Genomic DNA, 15,477 nt, shown 5'->3' with positions numbered 1-15,477 from the left:
ATCGATGCAGCACGGCTTGAGTGGTACACGCTTCCGAAATGTTGAAGAAGTGCGAGAATGGGTGGACGAATGGATTGCTTCGAAACAAACATCGTTTTATCGAGATGGTATCGCCCAGTTGCCAGAAAGATGGCAAAAAGTTGTAGAAAGTGATGGAAAATACTTTCATTGAAATAATTTAAATAAATTTTTTACAATAAATGCTTTTTCTCAGTATTTTTTGGGCGGAAACTAAGTTAAGGTCCTAATATATAGAGTGTTCCGTTATAACGGAAGGTATCGGCTGACGGGACCGGAGAAATCTCTAGAGAAGAAAATCGGTTGAACGCGTGGCGTATTAATCTCCTCTCTGATATCAGTCGGTATCGCGAGATAATTAATGCGGGCGAAAAATTAATTTGCAAGTTGTTATTTATCTTACTGCGCGGAAAAGCCGTCGGCGTTGGTGAGGGAGAATCACGAGCAGGCGCCAGCGCGCCTTTTCAATCGGAGTAGCAAGTCGTGACGTAACGACGGGAAAGTATAATCGCACCTCGCCGAGCGGAAAACCAATAACGAACGACTTTCGGCACAAAGATTCCATAAACAATGGATCACTGGCGCGGCGTCGATAAAGCTCGATCGCAATAGCATCTCCGGCCGGGAGAACGGGGGACTCTCGTGATCCGCTAAATATTATAACTCGATCGCAGGATGTGATCCGTTCATTACGATTTCGCTCGTTGCTTTCGGGGGATGATATCGCTATCATTTGGCATTGTCACCTTCTTTGTCCTGTTACACATAAAGAGGAATCATCGCGGCGCACAGCGGTGCGCTTTGCAGCGCTCTTTGTTGGCTCGGCCCTCGTAGGAGACGATAATGACCCGCGAATTAATTAACCCGTCCCTCTTCCGAACGCACGTGGACAATTTTCCGATTTGGCAATATTGTCTGGTCGCGAGTATTGATCGGTCTTTCGCTCACGAAAGTCAACTGCACCCATTTGCTCGACCGGCTTAAAACATGACACATAGCCGCGCGTGTGATTGAAAATGGGAGTTATTAAATTTATCTGTTTAAATAAACCGATGACCACTCTTTGCGTCAATAAACATAATGCGTAAACACGGTTTAACAGTTTTAATATAATGTATGTTCAAATTAATGCTTTATAAAGTAGATTGCGCGTATGCGCGCTTGTATCAGCTAGCTAACTCGATTTAATCTACGCTATAATTCTGTTATTTTCTCTCTCTCTCTCATTCCCCCCTCTCTCTCTCTCTCTCTCTCTCTCTGTGTGTGTGTATGTGTGTGTGTGTGTTTCAAAAAAAGGACAAATATATATATATTCCGTGAAATATTTTATAAAATTTAGACCAAAAAGTAAAATGAGACTAATGAAGATCGATTAATCGCGGAACAACTTTGCGATTCCGCAAATTCATATCGCGAATTGCCAAAGTTGTCTCTCCCTCTCTCTTTCTGTCGCATCACATCGATTCCTTGAAGTCTTTTCGCTGAACTTAGATCATTTTTCGACCCGCGCTGGTACACTTCGCGCTGGTCGACGTGTTTGTTTGAATTATTAGTGGAGCGTGGAGTAAAGAGTCGCGGGAAGGAGCCCTGGCAGTTAAATGGCAGCTAAACGCTTCCGTCGTTTCCAACTAAGGCGAGCTACACAGGCAACTATGATACGCGAATAAAAAACTCGATGTGCAGCGATTGTGAATTTCGATCCAGCCCGGCTGGAATAAAATGTCCGGACGAAATGGAGCGGAATTATAGCGAAATTTGTGCGCGTCTTGCTTTACGCCACACGCGATTTTCTAGTGGTCGCGCTTTCCACCAAGGCATTCCTCTCGAACGCAATACCGTGCGGCTTTGTACTGCATTGCACTCGTCGGTAATTAAATTCCCCGAGCGCAGGTGCACGCCAGGGCGGACGCACGAATTTTCATGTACAGGATGTTTCGTTATTGGCGGCACTCTGGGGTTTGCAGCGCCTGAAAGGCGATCGGGAGCGTTGCGTACGTAGACGTGTGCACACATGTGTATCGCGTTATCGTCTTACAAAGACGCCGGATATCATCCTTCCGTTCTCAAGCGCGAGAGGTCTTCGGGATTTTATGTAACCGTCACATAGAGTACCCGCACACCCGTTGTGCGTGCAACAGCGCGATCTCTGTTCTGTAGAATAGGAAAAGCATCTCGGAAAAAGCTCGCACATACTCGTTTCCCCCGATGAGCTCGTTAGTATTTGAATACTTCTGCGCACAGGGGTGGCAGTCGAGGTGGATCTCGCGTGAGAAGAGTTGCACGACTTGATTGTTAAATTGCATCTCGCGGCTTCTCATTGCTGCGCCCTTTGAAAGAAGTACACTTACAGGAGAAGACAAAACTCATTAAACAGCGCTAAACATTTCGTTAGTCACAAAGCTAGAAAATTCTCTCGCTCACAAGATCTCTATTTTGCAGGAGATCTTCCAAACGATGCAGAATAAGCGCCTCAGTTTCGTTAAAAATTGAAGTCAGGAGATTTTTCAACTTGACCATAATTACGCAAGAGAATGTTCCAACTCACAAAATTATGATTTTCGAGTTTTTGTTACTCAATAGGTAGTCCATGTCTTTTTACACGAAACAAAAAAGATCAACACTTTATGAGCTTTGCTTAAAATCAATTTAAAATAATTTGTATTTTTTACTAGTTGCGTCTGTTTTACTCATATTTTAAGAGTCAAACTTATCAATGAATACCCTGAAGGGGAAGAACATTGATCATACTTAACTTCCTGAACGATTGCGAAGAATCTCAGTGCTATCTGTACTTTTTAAATCAAGTATCAAATTTTTATCTTCATTTTTTTCGGAACATGCTCCATATGGGTTGAATCATCGTACAACTGCGGCCGTTTGGCCGATGATGTTCCTTTAGCATTTTCTTTCACCTTTACTCATGAAGATGTGTCTACAATCTAATTTCCGAGTCACCTTGTATTATGTCAATCGAGGTGACGGTGAAGCCGGAGTAAAAGCTCCTCAACGATAATCTTTATCGAGAATTATTCACAATAGTGATGAGCACACTGAGAGATCCGATAAAAAATTAAAATTTTTCATCCGATAAAAAATTAACAAACGAATATTTCCGATCAAAAATACCGATAAATTCTTATATACGATTAGGATATCCGATTAAATTTAATCGAATAATTCCGATTATAATAGCATTTAATCAGATAAACTGATCAAAAAATTATGATATTTCTCATCGGATGTTTCCTGATCGAATGAAAAAATTGATCGGTATTTTGGTTAGAAATGTTTGTTTGTTAGTTTTTTTATCAAATAATTCATCTCAGTTCATAGAAAGAGAATATTGCATTTCCCGCCTTTTTGCCGATCGGCTCGACGCCGCGACGAGGGACGTCCGCTATTTCCGCGGGAGATCACTGCATTCGGAACGGACGGGGAGGCGCTCATATCCGGAAGACGTGAGGTCACGAGAAACAAGCCTCTCGACGTCTCGGGGTCACGCACTCTCCCTCGATTCCGCCCGGCGCAACGACGACGAGAGCACACGTGCACGGGAATTAAATTCGCGAACGCGACGTATATTGATAGCGCTGAGCTGTTTTCGCTTTGGCAAGACGCGCCGGGAGACGCGGATAAACGCACGAGGGAGAAGTGTCGTCATAGCGTTATTGTTATTTCGAGCGTTGTGTCGAAGGCTGTGGCGGCGACGCCGGTGGTGAGCGAATATCGGTATCGGTGCTCGTCGGCGCGCGAATTCGCGCGAAGGTTATCGGAATCGCGACCGTTCCCTGGTCCCTCCCTCAAGAGAGAGAGAGAGAGAGACAGAGAGAGAGAGAGAGAGAGACAGAATCGAGATCGCCTCGATAACGCACGTCTGATTAATCGAATGCGCTCGCCGCCTGTGTCGCCTTCGCCCTCCTCTCCGCACCAGCCGTTGCTGGTCGCGCGAATCCGCCTGCCACCTTCGACGGAACGCGCGTTGCGCAAGCCCTTACGTAAAAATATAAATATAGTTTGCGCCATATGAAACGCATTAGCGGCCGTCGTTACAACGCGCCGCGAAAGCGACGCGCTTCTCAACCCTTCAGTAAGCGTCTGCGTCTTTTACCTCGCTTTAAGCATCCGCTCTGCCGCTCCAAGCTTGCATTCTGAAACCTTCTCTCTGAGGGGAATTTCACCGACAATCTGTCGCTTACATCACACACGCATCATGGATTTTCAGGAGAACTTCCTGCAAAAAGGACGTTCTGAAATACAATCTGGATGTTTATCCAGGCAAGATATATATTTATTTCAGCAATGTGATAAACGATAGACCGTGTACAAAAAAGCGATGTATCTTTAACTGCACACCGTTGTGTTGCTAGGAAGACCAACCACTCTGTTTTTCTTCTTTGACGTAGTGGTTATTTTCAACGGAGAATGTTTTCTTGAAAATAATATTAAAGGGTATATACTTACCACAGATAGGAAAGCTCATTATCATGTACTTTGAAAAGAAGAATCGATCCTCTTTACCAGAATATTATAAAGCTTCGAAAAAAAAATTGATTTGACTTTATATAGTAAGCAAACCGAATATTTCTTTTTATTCAATATTCTTGACTGAAATGCTAAACTTATATCAGAATTCAAAATATATCTGGAGTAAATTTGATTGCAGTATGTGTGTATTTTTCTGTACACTGAAAGAAGAAAATGTTTGATCTAATCAAAATTATAGTAACATGCATATAAAGTTATTATCGCCAATTTGATAGTAAAATTTAATAAAAAATGTCTTTCTTGATCGTAATTATATTTACATAGAGAAGTATAATTTATATTTATGTATAAAGAAGTAATTTTGCTTCTCTATGTGATTATAGTTGCAAGTATCAAACATTCCTTCCTCAGTGCGTGCAGGTGCTTGAAATTGTACCCGCAAGTCATGCGTCCAATAAAAGGTCAATCGATACATCGCGCGAGGTGATTGCAAAGGGCAAAAGATGCGGAGGATTCTGCGGGGATCGAGACAAGACCGACTCGAACTCGCGATCGCGAAAGTGACAACGCCGTCGCGTCAGTCTCGTGTATTTATGTGCCGAAGAGTGGCGGCATAATTTAACTTTTTCCACACGTTCTCTCTGGGAACTTAGTTAATCGAGCTTGTCGGGATACCGACAATGATTGTTGGTAATCGTTAATGTGATACTTCGCCGGTGGTGATCAACACGCGGATCGTTATGAGCCGCTATTGACCGCGCATCCACATCCAATGAAAAATGCACGTTTCACGTGATTAATTGCGTAAAAGTTTGACGAAGCGCGGTGCGTTTTGGCGTAGATTCGCTTTAATCTGCAACGACGCGAACAAAAAACGTGCGACCGCAGGCAATTTATTACAAAATGGCCTGACACGATGAGGGCTTTATACGAAATAAACGTTTTTTCTCTCATTCTCACATTAAACGCTAATTTTTGTTAACATTTCGCCGTTTTAGCTGGCACACCCCCGCCCTTTGTTTACACTCACGCTTCGCTTATATTCATATAATCCGAGAAAGAGCGGAACAATTATCCTGTACTACGATTCCGCGCCGGTAACAAGGTTCCGATGACTTAGCAACGTTTGCGAGAACACCTAATTCTGTATCGCTTGCCACTGCAAACGTACCTTCGAAGGAGAGGAAGAGAAGGGAGAGAGGGAGAGAGAAAGATGGGGAGAAGGTTATTTCGAAATAAAAACGGGACAAGGTTCGGGCTCTCTCTCTCTCTCTCTCTCTCTCTTTCTCTATCTCTCTCTCTCTTGTCCGAACATCGCAGGAGGCTGTAATGAACACACGTATTTATAAACCGCCCTCGTGTGTTATTCATCCGAAAAACAAAAGCCCCGACGCGGAGAAATTAATTTCTCGCGTCTCGCCCAGCCACTCATGTTCCGCAGCCTCCGCAAAAATTATTACCGCGTAGCTGTCGCGCCAGGAGAGACGACCCGACCACATTGCGCGGCCTAAACAAGTCCTTCATGAACGCACTCGCGCGCGATATCAATTATCGCCTAATTATTATTTATTGCATCTCTCGTACGTGTGTAATACGTACGCGGGTAACCGTATACAAAGAAAGTTTACTCCCGCAGCATTAAAGAGCTCAAATTGGAAGTTATTGACGTACTTTCCTACACAGGCAGAATATACGGTAATTGTTTTTTTCTTTCTCGTATAAATTCTCTTATTTTACTGCGTCTAATAGCGCGAGGGTAGACTGTCGGTAAGATCCATCTCGCTAAGAAACATAGTAGATTTCGCTGGAAACTGACTACGACAGCGAATCTACATCACGCATAGAAATCTCTTAGTATTTTCCCAAGTGCAGGTTAGATTCCAATCAGAATGCCTGACTTTGTCCTAAAATAAATGGTCTCACACTACGATACCAATTGGGAATCTCACTCTTGTCTCAAACATTGGGATGACCGATCTGGACAGAATTTTGCATAGTTATTCTCCCAGATCCTCCGGAAACTACAGGGTATAGCTTGGAACCTGAGCACTTTGCGGTAACCTGAGCAACGCTGTGCAGTTTGAGCGCTGGTTTTTAATAATTTAACAGCACAATTCAGTTCCTGCACGGCACATATGAAAGGGCAGCAGTCAATTACTGTAGAGAATGTCGGTTACAAATTTTCCTCGGTTAAAAAATTTTCTAGCAATTTTCATCATAAAATTTTATACTCAAAAAGGACGGCAGCTTTTTTTCCTTCAGCGAGTCACCATCCTCGAAATATTTCCGAGTTTTAATCTTGCCAATCTCCCTCCTCGCTCTTCTGGCGCGGACGTTGCGTTAATATAACTGGGATTGAAAAGCAACGAGAAAGAAAAGGGAAGTTCCCGCCTGAACGTGTATTGAAATTAACGGACATTTCAGACCGGCCGAGGGGGAGAACGGTCTCGTCGCGAAAGCTCGCGAACTTTCGTTCGCTTAACAGTCGTCGAGACTGGCTGCGGCCTCAGCATCGGTGGAATGTCCCCGACGAGTCTAGTCTTCCCGTCGCACGCGCGCGCGCGCACACACACACACACACACAATAATAGAATTTTATTCGGACAGTTATATACATAAATTATTCATCGCGCGGAGTCTCATCAATTCGACCTGAGTATTAATTTATTCACATTTGCGAACTTAGCTACTTACACAGGCCGCCGGATGAATAATTTGCATAGCTAACAGCCTGGATAACTACATTGCGGATGCACTTATCTACCGTCGCCATATTATTTCCCCGGGAAATTGTAGCGAATTATTGGAGCAATCGCGTGGCTGTTCGTCTTACGAACTCGAAACCGTGCGAAGGAATATGCTGATTACAGTGCGCTTTCGCACGCACCATTCTGCCGAACGCGATCACCGCCGATGATACAGCGACATGTATAAACGGGGAAAGAGAGAAAATGGCGCGAATGAGGCGATAAATCAGAGATCGAGACGTCTAGGCGTTTTTCTTTTCTTTTTTTGCTTTCTTTCGTTTTAATCGCGTAATCGCCGCGTTATTTATCTATCCAGGAGAGGAGCATCGTCTTCGTCGATACTCCCGTATTCGTCTGCCTTTAAGAGGATGCTGATGCTTTCTGCAAACTTTTTCGATCTTTTCAAGCTTCCAAATGCAGATGCGAAGGTAGAGCAATGTTCTTCAAAATTTTTCTGTTTGGAGCATCCACACTTTCGGTATGTACAAGCTGCGGAACTTTTGGATTAGGCAAATATTACGCTAACTGACAGCTTGAGAGTTTTAAAAATTTTTTGTTCGTTTTCGTCACATATCGAGCAATACTCCTATTTATTTTTGCATGTACTTTCATTGCGTAAAAGCACTTGTAATTCTGTGTAACCAATACAACATAAACTTTGCAGAAAAATGTCGGTAAAATTTTCAGCTTCAGCATCCCCTTAAGAGCTCGATTAATTTGCTGAGAAATTAAAATAATGAAAACAATTATCATTAGACCGACGACGCGTACGACGCTACGGGAGCACTTTCCGTTTCTCTTTTGCCTCCTTTTTCTTTCCCTTCAGTAGATTAATCCCGCCATTAACAGAACGGCTCCTCTACCTTCAATTAATTGCAGGACTGCCGGGGCGTGCGAATGCGCGCGTCTCTCATTTCAAATTCACGGGGGCCAATTAATTAACTGCTCGCTGACGAGCATGTAATTTATTGGATATCGCTTTGCGGGCGTCATGATCCCACGTCATTTATCACGCTGTAACCGGCACAATTATTTTGCGATAACAATTGCGACTTCGGAAATGGCGGCGAAGCGAATTAGTAGTCACCCTCAGTATGCGTGCTCATAGAGCGCGTCATTGGAGGAAGCTGTTTTGCAATTGTGTTGTAAGATTCGTGAATCTGATTAATGCGTGCTCTTAATTTTGGCTGAATTTAAAAACATATACCGTAAATCGCACGACAGTTGCAAAGCAACTTTCTCTGCTGAATGCAGCCAATGTTGCGAAAAAGTTTTCTTTTTATGGGTGCGCGCGTTTTCAGCGCTCAGTCATTTCGTCGATTTTCATTAATTCTGTAACTTATATTAGTAGCCATTGTCTGAGACTCGTTGCAAGTGAGATTTGAGTTTCGGCACACGTTAACGCTATCAGCGTCATACGTGTGTGACATATCACCGATTTCTCACTTCAAATTCATCTTTACCCAAAATTTTAACACGTTCTTAAATCTTAACACGTTCGCGCTATCAACATCGTGCATGAGATGGGACAGCGTGTATGACATTTTTCTTTGTATATCCGCATATAAATAAACTCTGTGTTTTACACAATTGCAAATGTAATATGATCCGTGAAGAGAATTCTTCAAGTAAGCCGTGGTAGCAAAGAACATGTTAACAATTGCCACGTGAAACTTGTCGCATGTGAGATACTCGAATTTTTATTCAGAATTAGATCCAAGTTTTTCTAAATTGAGTTATGATACACATGATATTTGTATCTGCAATCGTGCGATTCACAAATGAAAAATTCTTGTCCAACTCTGAGTTTCAACCTGAATATCTCACTTGAGGCGAGTTTTAAGTAATAAACGTTGACCCAGTCCTTAGGGTCATATCAATAATTGTTACTTGAAACTTGTGTTACGTGAAATATTCAAATCTGAATTTAGAGTTACATGAGAGTTTTTATTTGAATTATATATAATACATGACTTTACGTTTGGAATCGCGATTCAGCTGAAAAACTCAGGTCTAACTCTAAATAAAAATCTGAATATCTCATCTGAGGCAAGTTTCAAGTGATGACTATTAATTGACGGAGAGAACTCAGAGTTGGATGTGAGTTCTTCGGTTGAATCGCGATTACAAGTACAGCGTTGCATATATCGCACGATTTAACTGACAAGCTTAGCTCTAACTCTGAATTCGAATCTGTCAATTGTGCGTACCTCACGTGAGACAGATTCAAGTGACGACTATTAATATAGAGTTTTGTCTCCTCTAAAATTTATCTACCCATCTATCTATCTATCTATCTACGTTTATCTGTCTATCTATCCATTTCTCTGACGTATGTCGATTTTCCAAATAAAAAGCGCTTGTCACACGTACACCGTGGAAAAATAACGGTCGCTCGAGAGCCGGAACGTCGACACTGCGCGAAGAACTTGACGGAACGGGTCGGCGGGTTGGCCAACCAAGCCTCAAGGATGAAATAAAACGATCGGACGCACGATCGCCGCGGAATTCACAGAAAATCGCTGAGGATACGTTCTCCGCGGTCCTCGGCACGCATGAGCGATCGTGAGACGTCGATATTACGGCAAGTTCTCGGCGGAAGAACGATATAACGCGATACGGTCGTGCAGTCGCTTTCGCACGATACGCTCCAGCAAGAGCGCGATTAGAGTGGTCCTGGAAATGCGGAGCGCGGTGCACAAAACACAAAAATAGAGACGCGGAATGCCGCGATTCTAGTTCATTAGTCGCGTTTATCGGTGCTGCCTAATGAGGTGCCTAATGAGCACCTCGCCTCGCCCCGTTCCGCGCGTCTCGTTGTTATTTCAACTCAAAGTAGCGCGCTGCGCCGCTAGACGCCGCTATAACGCCGCCTTTGTAAATGATACGCGACAGGTGTCTCCTGTTTCGAAATTGCGCCGCAAACACGTTTATATGCGCGCACATTTTAATGACAAATTGCACAAACGCCGCCGCGAAAATAGCTGCGACCGTGCGAAAATAAAGTTTCGCGAGCGGTACACGCGAGCGGCCGCGTCGATTGATATAAATTCGCGCGAGTACGGCTTCAAGAGCCCCGCCAGATTAACGTTTGGGTCTTTGACACGGCGAGGGAGCTTGCGCAAGCGTCTCCCGCGGGCTGTAATGACAAAATCGCGCTCGCTCATTGTTCGCAGTCCGTCTCGTCTATTGCGTATTATCGACGCGTGCCAGCGATAACGCGCCGTATTTTGCCGGGTCTGCTCTCTCTCTCTTTCTCTCTTTCTCTCTCTTTCTCTCGCTAGACTCGCTGTCACGAAATTGCCGAACCACCCTTCGCATACTTGAGTGCATTCCGCGACTGCGAGTTCGCGGAATCGTCGTGAACGCAAATAGTTGGCCGCTCGCGAATTGCACTCGACTTGGCGCGCCCAGCACACGGAGTACCCACGTTAATTAACGACCCTTAAACCTCCGTCGCGTTGTCGTTATCGGCACGGCGCAAATATCGCGGTCGAGTACTCGTACCATCGTCACGTGGCGGAACTTCCGCTCAAAACCGATGTTTATCGCGCAAACATGTTGAGCGCTAATTGCGTTGATAGTAATGACCGTAACGCGCGCGCGCAGCGCTCGTTAGACTTTCTGTGTTCCCCAACTCACTAATTCGGTGCAGCGCATGAAGCAGCGGAATAATGAGAGCGTTTATTCCTAAACGGCGACTTCCTTCCTGCGACTTCTTTTCATGAAGTGTCCGTTTCGTCGGAGTCTCGCGAAGCAAGAAATAACACCGATGCTGAAAACGTATGTGAAATGGTATGGCGAGTATCCAAAGAGCTGATCCAATTAATCGCTGGTACAACTGTCGTTCAGCAGGACGTGTGTGTGTGTGTGTCTGTGTGTCTGAGTCTGGGAAAATCGCGTGGAATATACCACTCTCCGCGAAAGAGTCTTTTGGATTCGGATCCTCCTTTCATTTTGTCGCCCGCTCGGCTCTTTTCACGGATACTCCGTACGCGAGGGAGTAAATTATATAAGTAGTACATTTATGGAAGATCACTAATCGGGGGTTAATGATATAAGAGTGAAGAAAATGAAACTTGATACATGTTGACCGCCGCGTAGGTTTATATTGAATGTGGAAAGCACCACTTGAAGGCATCAAGGAATGATCTTGGGATACAGGTTACATGACATTTTCCCGAAAACTAGATGGAAAAATGTTGGTACCAACAAAAATCCCTAGGCAACATAATTTTAATTTCTGCGGATTAGTGACAGTTTGTTATTTGACACATACACACGCATATGTCAAAACGACTCCGCAAAATCCATGGACTTGCTACTTCAACAGTGTCACCAATCCGCAGAAATTATAATTGTTGCCTAGAGATTTTTGTGGATATCACCATATTCCCATCTAGTTTTCGGGAAAATATCGTGTAACCTTGGGACAAGTTAAAGAGCAATAATTGAAAAATAACTAAAACGTTTGCGATCGAGCAACGTCTGATTTATCAGGCAAATCTCCGAATATTTAGGATCCACTTTCCTGCGTCACGCGTCTCTTTCTCTTTCTTTCTTTCTATCTTTTAATGAACGCATAATTTCGACGATCTTGGTTGTATAACCGCGGACAGACGGAATTCGCGTGGTGCATACCGACAATACTGCATCGAAAGCCGCAAACGAAATATAGCGCAGGCGCACGCGGACGAATAGCCGCGAATACTTATTTCTCTCTCGTGTCACGCGAGGCAATAATACCGTGCGACACGATAGGATCTCATTCGCTAAATATAATTTTCTCGCTTTGCGCGTACGTGACCTCGCCGAGGTGGTAAACAAAATCAGTTTGTCGACATGGCAGCGAGGTAATGTCGACACTTTTCCGACGTGTGTACGTGTGTGGAAATCCACCGGCCCGATCTCGCCGCGACGCGTAACAGCGTCTTACGGCTTTCCAGGCGAATTCGTGATTAGCGAGCCGGAGCTCGCCTTATGTGAAATTCTCTACCGTGTAGAGAATCTGTCGTGCTTCCTACGTACACGACTGCTTACGGTCGACGACGAAGTGCGGTAACGAGAAAGAAATTTATCAGCGGGACGTAAGACACGAAACGTCTCATCGTCACGTCGAGATACTCTAACCAAATATTGTCAACGCCAAATACTCAATGTTAAATTCATTTTCGATGTGTTTGAGATTGATGATAAGGCAAAAGTATCAATTCCCGGACGTGTATCTAATCCTGAACATTTTTTAGTTTTGGCTCTTAAATATGAATGTTTAAACTTTCAAAATAAAATATATGCATACATATCTTTTATATTGAAAGTTTAAATATTTAAAGACCAAAAACAATATATATCAATATAATAGAATATATGTATATATATATATATATATATATATATATATATATATATATATATATATATAAAATATCCGTATTTAAACACCAAAATAATAAAAACATTCAGGATTGGATACATATCCAGACATTCTATCTTAATTAATAGTATTAAAAATATATTAGATTGATGCAAAAAATTGGTCATATTCGTCAAATAAAACAAAATGAGATAATCCGATTTTCTCCGAAGGATTATTAATTTTTACGAGTAATGTGAGCAACATCCACTTTTCTAGATATCTAGCGCGCGAGAACTTTCTATTTTCTTTCTGATACCCAAACATTCTATGAGGATTCGAGAGAAAAACGACAAATCTTTCGCCTAATATCAACCGACCTAACGCAAGTGCATATAATCGTCTACCCAATGACAGGTGTCGGACCTGTCAACTTGTGTCCACTAGCTGCACCACTTCACCGCGTCCGTTACCTCCGGAGATCGAATTTAGATCGCCAGAGCGCAGCTGCAAGTTACTTTCTCGTTTAACCACCCTCGAACTTCGCTGCCACTTACGCCTCGCGCGATTAATACCCAGTCGTCCCACTTGCTACGTTCTACAAGACGCTCGTCGCGCAGTAAGTACAACTCGACGCTCGTGGACAAGCGAATTTCCACTATTGTTTTATACTTGGCATGCGCCAAACGACGACGAACGTCCCAGGGCGAGCGAAATGACTGCACACACGCGTACCCTCCTTGAGATCGTGACGACTGAATCGCAAGAACGCGTGCATTCATTTTCACACGTGGCACCGTGTGAGATCTCAGGTATCGACGAAGCGCGAACGCGAGATTGCGTAATTACGATCGTGAATAAGCGAATAGCTCGACTCACGCGTAATTCGGCCCAGCAGGCCGATCTGTCGCATCCTACTCCTCCGCGGCTACCTCGCAGCCTTGCGGGAAGATCATCGGCGCGTGGAGCATCACGTCCTCGCAGGAAGCACTACTCCTCGTCATTCGCGCACGTGCACCATCGGCGTTATCACGGCTACTGGCGTATCACTCCATTATCGCGGCGCGTTGTTCACTGGCGTCGCGCGTCGAGCACTTTCCACCGGGCCGGAGCGGGTCATCCACTTGATTGCGCCGCTCACGGGGAACATCTCCGGCTGGGCCGCGCTGGTGAGCCCTGAAGAAGCCCTCTCGGCCGGCTGAAACTCGCAGCGCGGCTCCCTTACTCGTCCTCGATCGGCCGCGTGCGAAAATCGACACGATCCGGAGCGTTCGTTTCCACCCGCGGGCTAAACGACCCGGACACCTGCCGCTCGCTCATTCTGTCCGTCCGTCGTCCCTTCCTCGCGCACGGTGCGACGATCCGCCGCGATTGTCGAGGAAGGCTCTTATTGTCGCGTACTCTCGCGTCGCGCGGAAGTCGACGCTCTCACCTCACCTTTTCCTCACGTATTCGCGCACTTCACAGAATTTCGTCGCGTTTGTACACAGGAGGCACAAATCTGCCGAAATTCATTCGCGAATCGGTACGAGCCGCCAGTCGCGCTTACGACGCGACAAATCGGATAGATCCGCCGCGTTGTATCGCGCGCGAGCCCGGCTCCGACGCGACGAATCGGCGCAAGCTCCGAGCCCGGAGCTTCGAGTCTCGAAGTCGATTTCGCGAGCGCGCGGAAACATTTCCTCCCTCTCTCTCCCTCTCTCTCCCTCTTTCCCTCCCTCTCTCCCCCCTTTCTCTATATTTCTATATATATATATATATATATATATATATATATATTTATTTATATATTTATTTATTGTCGTCTCTTTCTCTGTCCGTGGAGAAATACAAGACGAACCACAGTTCGGATTTATTTCGACTGGAAATTTGGTCACCACTCTGGGACCGTACGGGGCAAGCTTTCTTGGAGCGCGATGACTCGGGAAGATGAGAGAGGAGGAGAAGGTAGAGAGAGAAAAAGAGAGAGAGATATAGTGAGCACAGTAACGTGCGATGGAAAGAGACGGTCGGCTAAGTAGAGATCACGAGGGAGAAATAGAAGCGAGCACACGAAGAGAAGAGAGAAAGAGGCAATTCGGAGCACTCGCGTACTCGGCAAAGCTCGCAGCGTGGCGGGTCGGCCGCGACTGAATCGTTGCCGAGTCGACTCGCGTCGAGTCGAGTCGAGCTTGAATGAGCCAGCGTAGCTCGGGCTCGCGAGTGGGAGAGAGAGGGAGGTGGATGCCGGGCGAGTGGGACGAGGACAGAAGGTCAGATATATGGCACTGGGGGAGAGCTTAAGCCACGACCAATGCCACCGGCGAAATTTCCGAAGACCCGTGCCCGCAATCTTTAAAGGGATCACGCTCCTTTTGCGGCGGCGGCGGCGGCTTTAAAATGGTTTCACGACAAACATCCTCGAGAAACCGAGTTCTCAACGGCGCTCTGCGTCTCTTAGTCGAGACGTCGGCGTAGGGCTGACGTTTGCCGTTAATCCTTCCACTGTCAGGGGATGATCGGCGCGGAACAGATGTTGCGTTTCACTATTAACCTCATGTAAATAGCTGTCACTCGCGATCGTCGAGTAACACGCGGAAGGAAGAGGCGGATAGATAGACAGGTATAGATGGATGGATATAGAGATCGGTTAATTTATTTTACCCTGGGGGGACAAGGACCCCTTATGGAATCGACCTACAGAGAATACTTACTAAGTAGTACAAGTGAAGCGAAAAGAGAGAAAGAAAAAGAATGGAAGAAGTGTAACGTAATAAGTAAAGAGGAAAAGAAAAGAGAAAAAGAGACTATCACAAAGTTGGACATACAACGAACAATGAGGGCGAATCGTGATAAAGAAGCGTCGAGGCAATACTGAGTGCAAAGCTGCACGGA

General features: G+C 45.0%; 1 long non-coding RNA gene across 2 annotated transcripts in view; it reads right to left on the bottom strand.

Moving 5' to 3' along the window:
* LOC116850549 overlaps positions 1-14,773 on the bottom strand; it is an 83,378-nt gene extending 68,605 nt beyond the window's left edge. Inside the window, exons 1-2 of one of the 2 annotated variants that reach the window (XR_004379370.1) lie at positions 14,698-14,773; positions 13,483-14,104 (exon numbers count right to left, since the gene is read on the bottom strand). This is a non-coding gene — a long non-coding RNA (uncharacterized LOC116850549). Of the gene's footprint in view, positions 1-13,482 lie in introns of both variants that reach the window. The other variant, XR_004379369.1, reaches the window with a different exon arrangement.
* Between the last annotated feature and the right edge of the window lie 704 nt (positions 14,774-15,477).

Source organism: Odontomachus brunneus, unplaced genomic scaffold (assembly GCF_010583005.1).
Source record: "Odontomachus brunneus isolate Ranch 3 - 2012 unplaced genomic scaffold, Obru_v1 Obru_scaffold_148, whole genome shotgun sequence".
Lineage (NCBI taxonomy): Eukaryota > Metazoa > Arthropoda > Insecta > Hymenoptera > Formicidae > Odontomachus > Odontomachus brunneus.
Note: the sequence above shows the minus strand (reverse complement) of the source record. Positions and strands in the feature narration are given on the sequence as shown.